Genomic DNA, 16681 nt, shown 5'->3' with positions numbered 1-16681 from the left:
CAGCCACTGTTTCTCTCTCCTGCTGCTGCTGTTGCTATTGTAGGTGCTGTATATTTCTGATTCTGTTTGTAACCCAGTTTCTGCTGCTGCAGGTTCTGAGGCTGATCCTCCTAGCAGTAGAGGAATGGGTCCCACAGTCCGACCACTTGATGCAGTTTTCAGAGAATCCTTGGCTTTTTGGCCCAAGTATATGACGGCTATTCAGAAAGTAGGCAATGTTTACATTTGATGCCGCTAGGCGTGCACCGATCACGTATATTTTGGCATATGCATGCTCGGCAGCTCAGTCAACATTCATCCATGACAGCAGGAATGTCTCTGTGGATCTGGTTTTTTTTATAATCAAGTTTGAAATGTGTGCTGCAGTCAAAAATCCCCAGTTGTGAGGTGCAGTCTGTGATACGGTTTTTGTTGGCAAAAAACCTAAAACCTATAGAAATTTATCATGAACTGTGCGAAGTGTACAGAAACAATGTAATGAGTGAATGTTTCATCCAGAAATGGTGCATTCAGTTTAAAAATGGCTGAACCAACGTTCTTGCTGAAGAGAAGAGTGGATGCCCGAGCATTGTGACTGACGATCTTGTCACTAAAGTTGATGAAATGATTCGTGAAAATCGCCGCTTAACAATAACGGAGCTTTCGCTTTCTTTTCCACAAGTTTCACGGACTCTGTAGTTTGAAATTGTCACTCAAAAGCTAGGCTACCACAAATTTTGTGCACGATGGGTTCCCAAAATGCTTACAGAGCACCATAAAGAACAGCAAATGGGGGCAACATTGACATTTCTGGAGGCCTACCACAAACTTGGTGATTCATTACTGGATTGAATTGCAACCGGTGATAAGACTTGGGCGAAACATGTCAACTCCGAGACAAAATTACAGTCCATGGAGTGGGGGCACACAAGGTCCCCCCAAAAGCCAAGAAAATGTTTGCAAAGCTTGTCAGCAAGGAAGTTGATGGCGACAGTGTTTTGGGACAGGCAAGGTGTGCTTCTTATTGATTTTCTCAAACATGGAGCAACCATAAATTCTGCTCGGTACTGTCGAACTTTGCACAGCCTTAGAAGAGCAGTTCAAAACAAATGCCGAGGAAAACTGACATCCAAAATTTTGTTTTTGTCTGACAATGCCCAACCTCACATGGCAAACTGCACTAAAAAACTCCTTAATTCATTCAAATGGGAAATTTTCCCTCATCTGCCCTACAGCTCCGATCTTGCACCAAGCAACTTCCACTTGTTTCCCAAGATGATGAACTGGCTTGCAACCTAGCACTTTGATGATAATGTGGAAATCCAGTCAGGTGTGACTCACTGGCTGAAGTCTCAGGCATCAGAATTTTATGACGAAGGTCTTTGAAATCTTGTCCACCACTATGATAAGTGCCTCAAAGTGTTTTGGTGACTATGTGGAAAAGTAGTATAGGTGACTATGTGGAAAAGTAGTATATCAGTCACTCTTTCAGATGTATATAATAAAATGTATTTCATCTACTTATTTTTTTTTTAAATGGCAAAATGTTCCATACTTTCTGAATAGTCTTCGTATTTTGCCATTTTTGTTTAGATGCAGCCCGCATTTTGTGAAATGAGCTCTTCCTAAGTCATCTATGGTGAGAAATAAAGCATCTGTGGTTGATTTGCAAATGTTTTTGTATATCCTGGTCGCTTTCTGAATTTCTTTGTTTACACAGGATGAAGAAATTAGGTTGTGCCTCTGTGGAATGCCTATACCAACAATAGATTCATTCTGTATTTGATTTAGAATAAGACTCAAACTGCGAGTTGCTTCTTTTAATTTATTTCTGTAGGCATCGTTTGCACCAGCAAGGATTACAATGCATTGGTTCTATGTCATGCTATTTTCGTTTATTGGCCTACAACTTTTTTAAGATTTCTTGCATATGAGTGCCTGGTTTTATGAAACCTGTAACTCTCAGTCCATACTGGTAGTGCAAAGTTTCGGTAATTCCTCTGCCAGGGATGTCTGCACATAATACAGATTCTCTTTTTTTTAAATTTATGAGCATGTACTTTGTTTGGTTTATGGTATTATTTTCTGGCACAGTGGTTTGAACAGAAATTTTGCCATAGCATTTTCCCTGCTTGTATTCTGATTACAGTTTGCGGCATGTAAGTGATCACTTAACATATTATTTTTTAATGCATCCTGATGTACATCATCTGTAGATTCATTGTGTACACTCAGGCACCTGTATCTCTTTCTAAAGGTTAGCAAGCACTGATTCACTGAAAGGTTAGGGTGAGATTTTTTTTTTTTCCTGCTCTAAGCACTGGTACTTGTTCTTACATTTTGATTCTGAAGCATGTTTTGATAAACACTGTGCCATGTGTTCCAAGTTGCTGATATATGCCCTTACTGCTGCAATGTCCTGTTCCAGTAATTTTAACACATTTTCTTCTGGTCTTAAATAGCACATTTCTGTTGCTGCTTCATGATCACTACAATAACATTCACAATAACATATGTTACTTTTTAAGACCACCTGGGCTAAACACTGTAAATGACACCACCTGTGTGCTTCCGAGCTTAATCTAACACCTTTCAGCACATTTTCACCACACAATGTACACTTGATTGACTCCAAATAGCCACAATTTATAGAGCATTTGTTTACAACTTGTAAACATGCTGCCATGGTGTTTCTAATGGCATTCATATTTGCAATGCCAAAAAACCAATCAGTTACACCCAGAGAGGCTGTACGGCATATTAACAACATGAACCTGATGTGATTCTTCATCAAGCAGCAGCTGTAAATAAGCTTTTGACAAATCAAGTTTTGACAAATACTGGCCGCCCACGAGTTTTGTCCGAAGTTCATCCAGGTGAGGAATGGAGTACATATCAACCATGGACTGTGAATTAACTGTCACCTGGAAGTCACCGCAAAGACAGAGCTTGCTTGTTGGCTTCTTGATAATGGCTAATGGAGTGGGTCACTGATTAGACAAGAAGGTTCCATGAGACGTAAGGCTGTTAATTTGTTTAATTCTTCCTTCAATTGAGCTTGAAATGTGATCATAACAGGCTATCATGGAAAAAACAGGGTCGCACCATACGATTGAGAGTGGTACGCACTAAGGAATTAGTAACCTTGCTGTTTTGGAAAAATAGAGCAGAACATTTCTTGCACAATTCCTCTAACTATACATAAGGCACAAGATCTGACACTAAGTGAACAGAATCAGAGACTGTAAATCCACAAGCCTGGAAAGTGTCCAAACCAGACAAATTTTCTGTAAATGCACTGTTCGCTACAAGAAATGTTACTGAACAAACCACAGTCTTGTACCTTGTTGCTGCCATAAACTTGTTGAGAATAGGAATCTGCTGTCAGCTGTAACTGACAAGACAGCATGAAGTAACTGAGAGTGAAGGGGAACCAAGACACAACTAAGTACTTGAATTCAGAAGTGAGGTTGCTGTGCCCATATCCATTTGGAGATGTAAGAGGATCCCATCAATACACACTTTGATGAACAATTTGTTACAAACAGTTGCACACGTGTGTGACTAACAACATTAATGACAAATACATTGAGATATGGAAGGCACAGTTAAAGCTTACCAGGCACTGCAAACAGATGCACTGTGACCTTTCTTATGAAAGAGGTAGATGACACCCAGTGTTGTGGACAACCCAGGCAGTCATGTTGAACAAAACAAGCAGGCCATAAGGGCAGGTGCACATGGGAACTCTGCCACTGAGGCCATGTTTGTGAGGAGCATGGTGGCCAGCCATACTGCACTGTCACAACATTCCCTTCCAAAGGCATATTGGATCAAGTCTGCCTGTTGCTGTCAGGGTGAACAGGATGGACAGTGGCTATGACAGCCACAGAATCTAACTGATGGCCTGTGGGATGGGAAACTTAAAATGCTTGCATTACTGTAAGTATTTCTTCTAAGGAGGAGTTTTCAAACTGCTATGTCCTTTGGTGGAACTCCTAATCAGGAGTAGAATGGACAGTAGTGTCCTGAACCATGGACTCTGCACATGATTCCTTGGCCTGAGTAGAACAAAATGACACTAGCAACTTAACCACAGCAGCTCCGTCATCCAAGTTTGATATGATTGGTGGGGTTGCTTTCTGCCATGATAGAAGTCACATGCGTATGTTTTTGGTAATATGAAGTCATTAAATGACACGTATCATCAAATCCTGAATGGGGGCTAGCTTCCATAACAAGTGGTACATCTGGAGAGAGACCAAGGGCAGCAAAAGAGCTATAATGGAGGCAGCGTCTGTTACTTTAAAGGCCACAAAGTGTTTCCACAGGTGTTTCTCATATGATTCCCAGTCCTCAGCAGACTTGTAGACAGGGAAAGAGGACGGGTAGGCCGGCAAATCCTGAGACCATTTTACCAGTCTGGTCAATACTCTCTCCAACATGGTCTTGTGCTAATGCTGCTGCTGCAGGAAACTCTACAGAATAGCCTCCAAGGTTACCCCCATCAACACTGTAACTTCAGTAACAACACATGAGAAAACTGAACCTTACTCATTGTCACTTGTGTATTAAATCGTGCAGTTGAAAATGCCAACGAAAGTACAATCACTTTAATGCCAAAACCAAAATGCATTCAATACACTATCTTTGTACATTGCCAGTTCACTACCAGTTAGAAAAATAGTGATATGCAAGCAGATTGAAGTTATCCAGCATCTGGAGCATTACAGAATGACAGCGAGACCACTCTGCTCTAGGGTTAAATAGAAAAACATTAGATGCTTTCTTGGGATGGTGCTGGATGGGAGCTACATGTGCTGCTCTAGATGCATGGCTCTCACTACTCTCTGAAGGTGCCAACTCCTGGCGGCCAAGCTTAACAACTGCACACCGGAAGGAGTGCTGATTAAGCAACATGTGATTGGTTGGCACCTATGTACTTGACCTTGAGCTATTGCAAATATTCATTATCATTCAATCTACAGGCCATCTGATGAAATATAGTGGAGCCTCAGTAATTGGAGCACAGGTATTTTGAAGTTCCATGAGATTAGAGCTGGTCTTAAGAAAATTAAAATTTTACTTAAAAACTGGAATAAAATACTGTTTTCATACATTGTCCACGTGTACATTTTACGAACTTTCAAATGTGTCACATTTTTAACTTTCTTTCAATTTTCCAAGTACAATACAGTTACAACTGTCCCACTTAGGGTTTTCATTTGTAGTGCAAGGAAATAACCCTGGCATCAGTGGTTAATGCATTTCTATTACAGATGGAGAGGTACCATTAGGTTTTGGGGAGTGTGCCTGCTCTTTCTTTGTCAACCCTTCACCAACCAGGACCATCTGACAATCAGCTGTACAGTGTGTACTATCCATATGTTACCCCTGTTGTTGTGCCTAAGCAGCAATGGTGGTCATTAAAATACAATATGCCTAAGTAACAATACAGTACCCATTTTACAACATTGGCTGAACATTGTTGTATGTACTGTAGTTGGTTGTGTAGTAACATCTGCATTGTAGTGAACTCACTTGTGTCACATTAATTTTGAAGTGTTGTAAGTATGTACAGAGTACTGTACATATGTAATGTGTGTTATTTAACATTTTAATTCATACATTGCAATGAGTGGTAGGGGTAAGAGAAAATTTGTGCCATTGAATGTGAAACTGGAGGCTTTGAAAAGACTAGATAAAGGAGTGGCATCAAGAAAACTTGCTGCTGAGTATCTACATCTACATCTACATCCATACACCTCAAGTCACCCGATGGTGTGTGGCGGAGGGTACCTTGAGTACCTCTATCAGTTCTCCCTTCTATTCCAGTCTCGTACTGTTTGTGGAAAGAAGGATTGTCAGTATGCCTCTGTGTGGACTCTAATCTCTCTGATTTTACCCTCATGGTCTCTTCGCAAGATATACATAGGAGGGAGCAATATACTGCTTGACTCCTCAGTGAAGGTATGTTCTCGAAACTTTAACAAAAGCCCGTACCGAGCTACTGAGCGTCTCTCCTTCAGAGTCTTCCACTGGAGTTTATCTATCATCTCCGTAACGCTTTCGCGATTACTCAATGATCCTGTAATGAAGCACGCTGCTCTCCGTTGGATCTTCTCTAACTCTTCTATCAACCCTATCTGGTACGGATCCCACACTGCTGAGCAGTATTCAAACAGTGGACGAACAAGCATACTGTAACCTACTTCCTTTTTTTTGGATTGCATTTCCTTAGGATTCTTCCAATGAATCTCAGTCTGGCATCTGCCTTACTGACGATGAACTTTATATGATCATTCCATTTTAAATCACTCCTAATGTGTACTCCCAGATAATTTATGGAAGTAACTGCTTCTAGTTGCTGACCGGCTATATTGTAGCTAAATGATATGGGATCTTTCTTTCTATGTATTCGCAGTAGATTACACTTGTCTACATTGAGATTCAATTTCCATTCCCTGCACCATGCGTCAATTCGCTGCAAATCCTCCTGCATTTCAGTACAATTTTCCACTGTTACAACCTCTCGATATACCACAGCATCATCCGCAAAAAGCCTCAGTGAACTTCCAATGTCATCCACAAGGTCATTTATGTATATTGTGAATAGCAACGGTCCTACGACACTCCCCTGCGGCACACCTGAAATCACTCTTACTTCGGAAGACTTCTCTCCATTGAGAATGACATGCTGCGTTCTGTTATCTAAGAACTCTTCAATCCAATCACACAATTGGTCTGATAGTCCATATGCTCTTACTTTGTTCATTAAACGACTGTGGGGAACTGTATCGAACGCCTTGCGGAAGTCAAGAAACATGGCATCTACCTGGGAACCCATGTCTATGGCCCTCTGAGTCTCGTGGACGAATAGCGCGAGCTGGGTTTCACACGATCGTCTTTTTTGAAACCCATGCTGATTCCTACAGAGTAGATTTCTAGTTTCCAGAAAAGTCATTATACTCGAACATAATACGTGTTCCAAAATTCTACAACTGATCGACGTTAGAGATATAGGTCTCTAGTTCTGCACATCTGTTCAACGTCCCTTCTTGAAAACGGGGATGACCTGTGCCCTTTTCCAATCCTTTGGAATGCTACGCTCCTTTAAGAGACCTACGGTACACCGCTGCAAGAAGGGGGGCAAGTTCCTTAGCGTACTCTGTGTAAAATCGAACTGGTATCCCATCAGGTCCAGCGGCCTTTTCTCTTTTGAGCAATTTTAATTGTTTCTCTATCCCTCTGTCGTTTATTTCGATATCTACCATTTTGTCATCTGTGCGACAATCTAGAGAAGGAACTACAGTGCAGTCTTCCTCTGTGAAACAGCTTTGGAAAAAGACATTTAGTATTTCGGCCTTTAGTCTGTCATCCTCTGTTTCAGTACGATTTTGGTCACAGAGTGTCTGGACATTTTGTTTTGATCCACCTACCGCTTTGACATAAGACCAAAATTTCTTAGGATTTTCTGCCAAGTCAGTACATAGAACTTTACTTTCGAATTCATTGAACGCCTCTCGCATGGCCCTCCTCACATTACATTTTGCTTCACGGTTCCCTTTGCTTCCGCAGCAGTTTTCCAACTCGGTTGTTGTACCATGGTGGCTCTTTTCCATCTCTTACGATCTTGGTGGGAATTTAAGTAGATGGGACCTGGATAAACTGAAACAACCAGAGGTTGTACAGAGTTTCAGGGAGAGCATAAGGGAACAATTGACAAGAATGGGGGAAGGAATACAGTAGAAGGAGAATGGGTAGCTTTGAGGGATGAAGTAGTGAAGGCAGCAGAGGATCTAGTAGGTAAAAAGACGAGGGCTGGTAGAAATCCTTGGGTGACAGAAGAAATATTGAATTTAATTGACGAAAGGAGAAAATTTAAAAATGCAGTAAATGAAGCTGGCAAAAAGGAATACAAACATCTTAAAAATGAGATCGACAGGAAGTGCAAAAAGGCTAAGCAGGCATGGCTAGAGGACATAAGGGGTAAGATAGATACTGCCTACAGGAAAATTAAAGAGACCTTTGGAGAAAATAGAGCCACTTGTATATCAAGAGCTCAGATGGAAACCCAGTTCTAAGCAAAGAAGGGAAAGCAGAAAGGTGGAAGGAGTACATAGAGGGTCTATACAAGGGCGATGTACTTGAGGGCAATGTTATAGAAATGGAAGAGGATGTAGATGAAGATGAAATGGGAGATATGATACTGTGTGAAGAGTTTGATAGAGCACTGAAAGACCTTAGTTGAAACAAGGCCCCGGGAGTAGACAACATTCCATTAGAACTACTGACAGTCTTGGGAGATCCAGTCAACACAAAACTTTACCATCTGGTGAGCAAAATGTATGAGACAGGCGAAATACCCTCAGACTTCAAGAAGAATATAATAATTCCAATCCCAAGAAAGCAGGCGTTGACAGATGTGAAAATTACCGAACTATCAGTTTAATAAGTCACGGCTGCAAAATACTAACGCGAATTCTTTACAGATGATTGGAAAAACTGGTCGAAGCCGACCTCTGGGAAGATCAATTTGGATTCCGTAGAAATATTGGAACACGTGAGACAATACTTACCCTACGACTTATTTTAGAAGCTAGATTAAGGAAAGGCAAACCTACATTTCTAGCATTTGTAGACTTAGTGAAAGCTTTTGACAATGTTGACTAGAATACTCTCTTTCAAAATCTGAAGGTGGCAGGGGTAAAATACAGGGAGCGAAAGGCTATTTACAATTTGTACAGAAAGCAGATGGCAGTTATAAGAGTCGAGGGACATGAAAGGGAAGCAGTGGTTGGGAAGGGAGTGAGACAGGGTTGTAGCCTCTCCCCAATCTTGTTCAATCTGTATATTGAGCAAGCAGTAAAGGAAACAAAAGAAAAGTTCAGAGTAGGTATTAAAATCCATGGAGAAGAAATAAAAACTTTAAGGTTCGCCGATGACATTGTAATTCTGTCAGAGACAGCAAAGGACTTGGAAGAGCAGTTGAACGGAATGGAAAGTGTCTTGAAAGGAGCGTATAAGATGAACATCAACAAAAGCAAAACGAGGATAATGGAATGCAGTCGAATTAATTCGGGTGATGCTGAGGGGATTAGATTAGGAAATGAGACACTTAAAGTAGTAAAGGAGTTTTGCTATTTAGGGAGTAAAATAACTGATGATGGTTGAAGTAGAGAGGATATAAAATGTAGACTGGCAATGGCAAGGAAATCGTTTCTGAAGAAGAGAAATTTGTTAACATCGAGTATAGATTTAAGTGTCAGGAAGTCGTTTCTGAAAGTATTTGTATGGAATGTAGCCATGTATGGAAGTGAAACATGGACAATAAATAGTTTAGACAAGAAGAGAATAGAAGCTTTCAGAATGTGGTGCTACAGAAGAATGCTGAAGATTAGATGGGTAGATCACATAACTAATGAGGAGGTACTGAATAGGGTTGGGGAGAAGAGGAGTTTGTGGCACAACTTGACTAGAAGAAGGGATCGGTTGTTAGGACATGTTCTGAGGCATCAAGGGATCACCAATTTAGTATTAGAGGGCAGCGTGGAGGGAAAAAATCGTAGAGGGAACCGGAGAGATGAATATACTAAGCAGATTCAGAAGGATGTAGGCTGCAGTAGGTACTGGGAGATGAAGAAGCTTGCACAGGATAGAGTAGCATGGAGAGCTGCATCAAACCAGTCTCAGGACTGAAGACCACAAAAACAACAACAAGATCTTGCTGGGCACATATTCGTCTAACGCATATTGAACGATGGCTTTGAACTTTGTCCACTGATCCTCAACACTATCTGTACTTAAAACAAAACTTTTATTTTGAGCCGTCAGGTACTCTGTAATCTGCCTTCTGTCACTTTTGCTAAACAGAAAAATCTTCCTACCTTTCTTAATATTTCTATTTATGGCTGAAATCATCACTGCAGTAACCGCTTTATGATCGCTGATTCCCTGTTCTGCGTTAACTGTTTCAAATAGTTCGGGTCTGTTTGTCACCAGAAGGTCTAATATGTTATCGCCACGAGTCGGTTAACTGCTCAAGGTAGTTTTCAGGTAAAGCACTTAAAAAAATTTCACTGGATTCTTTGTCCCTGCCACCCGTTATGAACGTTTGAGTCTCCCAGGCTATATCCAGCAAATTAAAATCTCCACCCAGAACTATAATATGGTGGGGAAACCTACACGAAATATTTTCCAAATTATCCTTCAGGTGCTCAGCCACAACAGCTGCTGAGCCAGGGGGCCTATAGAGACATCCAATTACCATGTCTGAGCCTGCTTTAACCGTGACCTTCACCCAAATTATTTCACATTTCGGATCTCTGTCAATTTGCTTTGATACTATTGCACTTCTTATCACTATAAACACGCCTCCCCCCTTCACTGTCCAGCCTGTCTCTGTGATATACATTCCAATCTGAGTTTAGAATTTAATTACTGTTTACATCTGGTTTCAGCCAACTTTCTGTCCCTAGTACTATGTGGGCATTGTGACCATTTATTAATGAGAGCAGTTCTGGGACCTTTCTATAGACGCTCCTGCAGTGTACTATTAGCAGATTAATATTGTTATTCCCTGTTGCATTTTGGCTACTCCTACCTTGCCGCGTCTCAGGAAGCATCTTGTCGGGCCTAGGGAGGGAATTCTCTAACCCAAAAAACCCACACGTGCGCTCCACACATACTCCGCTACCCTTGTAGCTGCTTCCCGCGTGTAGTGCATGCCTGACCTATTCAGGGGTACCCTACATTTCTCCACCCGATAGTGGAGGTCGAGAAATTTGCACCCCAGATCTCCGCAGAATCGTCTGAGCCTCTGGTTTAAGCCTTCTACTCGGCTCCAAACCAGAGGACCGCGATCGGTTCTGGGAACGATCAGATTGCACCCCGCGAGCGAGGCTTTCCGCCTTCACCAACTCTGCCATCAGCCTGTATGAACTGAGGATAACCTCTGAACCCAGATGGCAGGAGTCATTGGTGCCGACATGAGTAACAATTTGCAGTTGGGTGCACCCAGTGCTCTCTATCGCCACTGGCAGGGCCTCCTCCACTTCTCGGATGAGACGCCACGGCAAGCAGACAGAGTGAACACTGGCCTTCTTCCTCGACCTTTCTGCTATTTCCCTAAGGGGCTCCATCACCTGCCTAACATTGGAGCTCCCAATAACTAATAAACCCCTCCCACCGTGTGCCTGCTCGGACCTTGCTGAAGGAGTGGTCACATGTCCACTCACAGGCAGAGCAGGCGATGCCACACGGTCAGCCTCCACATTGACCCTCCGCCTCGTGCACTGTGAACGCCGCTGAACCCGCGACTCCCCTTGGGGAGATGGTGGCCCAACCGCACCCGGTACCCGCGAAGATGTCTCGACAGCAGGGACAGTGGGTGAAGCATGTAACACCTGGGGTGTACCATGCAACACACCAGACTCCCCACTGCCGCTACACTCTGAGGCAGCAGCCTGAAGACAGCTGACCGCGGCCATCCGCTACCAGTGGCCAGCTCTTCCTGCGTTCGTACACAGCAGTCACACATCCTATCCATCCTAAGAAATAAATTTACTGTAGAGAGTTAATCAACTTTTAACTAGACTGCTAATTTACTAAAGACAACTGATAGTTGACTAAAATGTGGTTACTAGGCACTTCTTGTAGAAAACAATGAAAATAGCACTACCTGTCTATGGACTGTATTGAAAACAAACACTAGCGCTACTGGCACTATGGCTGAATAAAGGGACTCTCTCTGACTGTATTCAAAACAAACATGAAATCTATGGAACACTATTACTAGCACTCGACAGTTAAAGCTTCCTTAAAGCAAAAACACACGGAAGAAGAAGTGACAAGTAAGAAAAATACAGTTAATTCTTAAATTAACGTAGCTCGCTGCACAGCAGACGTGATGCAGACGGCAGTTACAATGACAATGGAGTTGGTGAAGTGACAGCTGGAGATTGGCATAGAAACAGAGACAAAATTGAAAAGTTTTCATAAATCAAGCATTCTATTTTGTCATTTGAATGGAAGTAAATGAAGTCTGAGTATAAAAAAAATGAGTGAAACTTTGTTCACTTGGTTTATTCAACAAAGACAAAAATGAAATCCAATTTCATGATCTTTGCTGGAAGAAAAATCTGTATTTTTTAGAAATGAGTAAAAGGAAGGTGAGGACGGTTTTACTAGAAGTTCAGGATGTTTGGATAGGTGGAAGAAGTGACAGGCATAAGGCAGCTTCTCGAACTGTCACACAGTTTTGCGAGAAATTGAGAAATATTGTACAAGAAGAAAATCTTACTCCTGATCAACCGTATAACTGTGATGAAAGAGGACTAAATTATAAAATGCATCTATTTAAAAATCTAGCCTCAAAAGAAGAAAAGGTTGCCCCAGCCTACAAAAAATGTAAAGAGAGGTTAACAGTTCTTACTGCATCGAAAACAACTGGAGACCATAAACTGAAGCTGATGGTAATAGGAAAGTTGAAAGTCTACAAAGCCAAGAGTTTTAAAAAGTATCACTACTTATGCACTACCTGCTAGACATGTCCACCAAAAATCTGCTTGGATGGACAAAATATTTTTAAGAAGTGATTTTTCAAAGAAAAAGTGCTTGCTTTCCAAAGCAAACGTAACACTTGTCAATGCTGGTTCACACCCTGATGAGGAAGAATTACAATGTGACAGTATTCGCACATTATTCTTACCCGCTAATGTGACAAGTTTAATACAGCTTACAGCTTATGGACCAAGCCATTTTACAATTCTTGAAAAAGAGGTACTGCTGCCGTTTACATTCAAACACTTCTCCAAATAACAAAAGGTGCAAGAACCATAAAAAAAAAAAAACACATACTACAGACGTCTGGAATAAAGGCAGAGACACTAAAAAAGTCTTGGAACCAGATTTTATAGACTGAAATGGATACCTGCAGTACAGATGAAGATGGCCTACCATTGGCAGAACTGATGAAAAAGCTTGCTGGATGCGAAAATGCAGATACAAGTGATGTTTCAGAATGGATAAACCATGACAAACAGTTTGAAGTGACCAATCTTGCAGTTGTTGAAATGGTTGGTGAACCCACTAAAGACAGTGACAACAAGGAATTGCCTGAAGAAACTGTACCACTGATCACTCACACCGAGGGTTTGGCAGCACTGGATATGGCATTGCATTATATCGAGCAGCAAGTGGAAGCTACTACAGCTGACACCATCTTTCTTAGAAGATGATGCAACATTGCTGCTAAAAAACATGGTTCTGTTTTAAAACAAAGAACTATGGACAATTTCTTTAAAATGTAACTTATATTTTTGCAGCTCAGAAATGTGTGTCTTTCCTTCTCATCCTGTATGATAAGTCTCCCTTGACCCATGGTTATGGGTGACTTTCCCAAAATCTACTGTCTAGACCCCTCCAGTCCTTTTCCTTCACCCTCCTTCCTTCCCCTTCAACCCTTCTACCTGAAGAAGGAGCCACTGGCTCCAAAACTTGCCAATCACAACAGTCCTTTATGTGTGTGTTCTGCTACCACTTGGTGAGTAGATTTTTTATCTATTCAATTAAATAATTTTGCCAATAATTGTTTTTGTTTTAATTTAGTGAGTAATATGTGTACCAAGTTTGGTTGAAATTAGTCCAGGGGTTTAGGTGGAGCTTTTTACCCATAGCTTTGCCCACATACACACATCATATACCTTTCACATACGTTCATACATACTTAAAAATATTGGTACACACATTTCACATTTACATATCTAGGGGATTTTTCCCAGCACTTTTGTTTTCACACAACTTAATCTTTATGATGTCATATTTTTTGAACTATGTCATACAACAATATAATTTTGCTGATACATCCAGTGGTATATGTGGCTACTGTGTATGAAATGTGTTACAAAGAAAGTTAGTTGCAGGTAAGTAATAAATTAAAATGTTATGCATTATGTGACACTTTTCACACATCTCAGGCTTAATGACACAATATCTTCAGAACTATTTGTGCAGTAGCCACCAGAAAGATCGCGGGAGGCGCACATCGGCACGGCACATCACATCACGGACAGTAGTTGTCGCAAGTAAAATCCCGTCCACCAGAGAGCACGCGAGAATTTGGCCGCGACCTCTGCCGACGGAACAACAACCCAGGCAGCACGGGCCGTGCCCAGTCAGTTCACATTGGGCATGCCTATCAGACGGTTCCTGGTCTACACCAGGTGAAGTGCCACGGAAACGTGAATCGTGTTACTACAATTTGTCGTACAATGTGGCATTTTTGCAAGTACATTCAATCGTATATTTAAATATCATCTGAAAAATGTATTTCAAAATAAGTTAATAGTAACAAAGTAGCAAATTAATGGTCACGCCTGATGTGGCAGTTTTATAGCATGAACAGTGAAAATTTAGTAAGTAACAAACTTTTTCCTTTCATTATTTAGTGGGTGGGTGGGGGTTGATTGGAGGGGGGAACAGTGAGAAAAAGTCTGATAAAGGTTTGAAATTATGTTTAAAATTGATAGCAAGTCACTAACTACTCTCATTCTGTAATAGTGGATGAATACAGCCTGGCTATTTGTGTTTGTGAGCTATGCAACTTTTTCATCCTCAATCCTACCCCTCCGAAAAGCAGGTTATTCATACCACCACAGTGGGTCTTTCCAGATAGTAAGTTGTATGTGTGCCAAATATGGTTCAAATTGATGGAGTGGTTCAAGAGGAGATGTGTATGGGTTTTGGTAACACAAGTGAAGTAGTTGGGAAAGTGATCAGAAATTCTACCAGAAGTAAACCCAAACAAGAGCCCTCAGAATATTTACATCAAAATCAAATGAACATTTGAGAGCCTAAGCAGATGAATAAAGCTTTTAACCAGTGTTTCTTAACTACTTCTAATAACGTCTTGTCAAAGATTAAAATACCAACGGAGATTTTTTTAAACAGCACCACCTAAATCTGACAGGTCAATCTTCTGCAATCCAGCAACAGAGGAGGAATGAACGATTGTCATCAGAAGAACCAAATTCTCATACACATGTGAGGCTGAGAGCAAATTATCAGACCTTTTTGTGATGTTATTAACAGTTCAATAAGCTGTCAGACATTTTTGTGATGTTATTAACAGTTCAATAAGCTGTGGCAATTTCCATAAAGTCTTTGAAATCTCAAAGGTTATCTCATCCTATAAAAAGAGAAGTAGGCACTATGTTAATGACTGCTGCCCACTATCCATCCTCCCAAATTTATCAGCAGTGTTACTGAAAGTCATCTGTAATCATGATATGCGAAAATCAGGAACAAAAAAATGCACTGTCTGAGAGGTATTTGGATTAAACTTAAACACATCTGTTAATGATACACTTTGCTGAACATATTAGTTCTTCAGTAATAAGCAATACCCCTCCAGCTATTTCAATGATTTGACTAAAGCTTTTGATTTGGTAAACCATACACTATTTACTACGGGAACTTGAGATTCTTGGTATAAAAGTTACTGGAAGCCCATGGTTTCAGTCACATATTTATAACAGGGAACAGTTGGTAGAAATCTCAGTCCCCATAAAGGAAAAATTTGCTGAAAAGAAGATCCGATCACTTGTTATGTACCACAGGTCTCAGTATTGAGACCCCTTCTGTTTCTTGTTTTTACAAATGATATCCCTTTCAATGTGTCCAATGCTTCTCCAGTTCTGTTAGCTGAAGATAAAAACTTGTAGTTTCAAGATCCCTCTCCTCAATGAATGGGAACTGAAATCACAGATACCATTGGCACGCTATTGCCAGGCTACTTAAAAAAAATAATGTTGCTATTATATACTACCAAATGGCACATGTTATTCTATAAATCCACACAACACTGAACCCTCATAAAGCCTGAAGAAATAAAAGACAGTAAAATGGATGAAATGGAGCTCTCTAAATGCTTGGATGTGTAGACTGACAACTCATCGCAATGGAATGCACATGGAGAGAAATTACTAAAGACAATAAGCAGCCTTTGCTATGCTTTCAGAATTCTTAGTCAATCTCCATGTACAAAAACGAGACAATTTTTAAGGAACTAAATGTATTGCCAGTCCCCTGCATTTATAACATGGAAACCATATGTTTCATTCATGAAAATTTGCAGCAATTTGATACAAAGAAGGAAGGTCATAAAGAAAGAACAAGAACAAATTTAGGAAAAATGTCAAAGAATTGGTTACCAAATTATTTTCTAGTTTGTTGATGAATACATGAAAATAAACCTATACCAATCAATGACAACACTAAGTAAAAGTGCACTTATGATGTCTGTGGCTATTCCATTGCATGTTGCATTTGGTAACAGTTCATGTGAAGAATGATGGAAAGTAAACATTGATGAATCAAGAGGTAGATGTGCATAGCCAATCACATTGTTCCTTCATAATTCACTTTGCTTCATAAGGAACACTGCACACCAGTGACAGATCAACCCCACCACAAATGAGTAATTTACCAATCAATTTTAGGCTGGATTTCAATTGTGCACCATCATGAAGTTCTACCATTGAAAATTAATGATCCTTAGTAGCAGTAGATCTTGATTTGCTTACATCAACTAACACTCACAAAAAATGTCAGAAAAACTGGGTTAAATTTACTAAATGTATTTTCAAACTCTATTCTTGGGAACTATATTAAAGCATGTTGCACAATTTACAGAGTGTGAAGT

Source organism: Schistocerca nitens, chromosome 7 (assembly GCF_023898315.1).
Source record: "Schistocerca nitens isolate TAMUIC-IGC-003100 chromosome 7, iqSchNite1.1, whole genome shotgun sequence".
NCBI lineage: Eukaryota > Metazoa > Arthropoda > Insecta > Orthoptera > Acrididae > Schistocerca > Schistocerca nitens.
Note: the sequence above shows the minus strand (reverse complement) of the source record.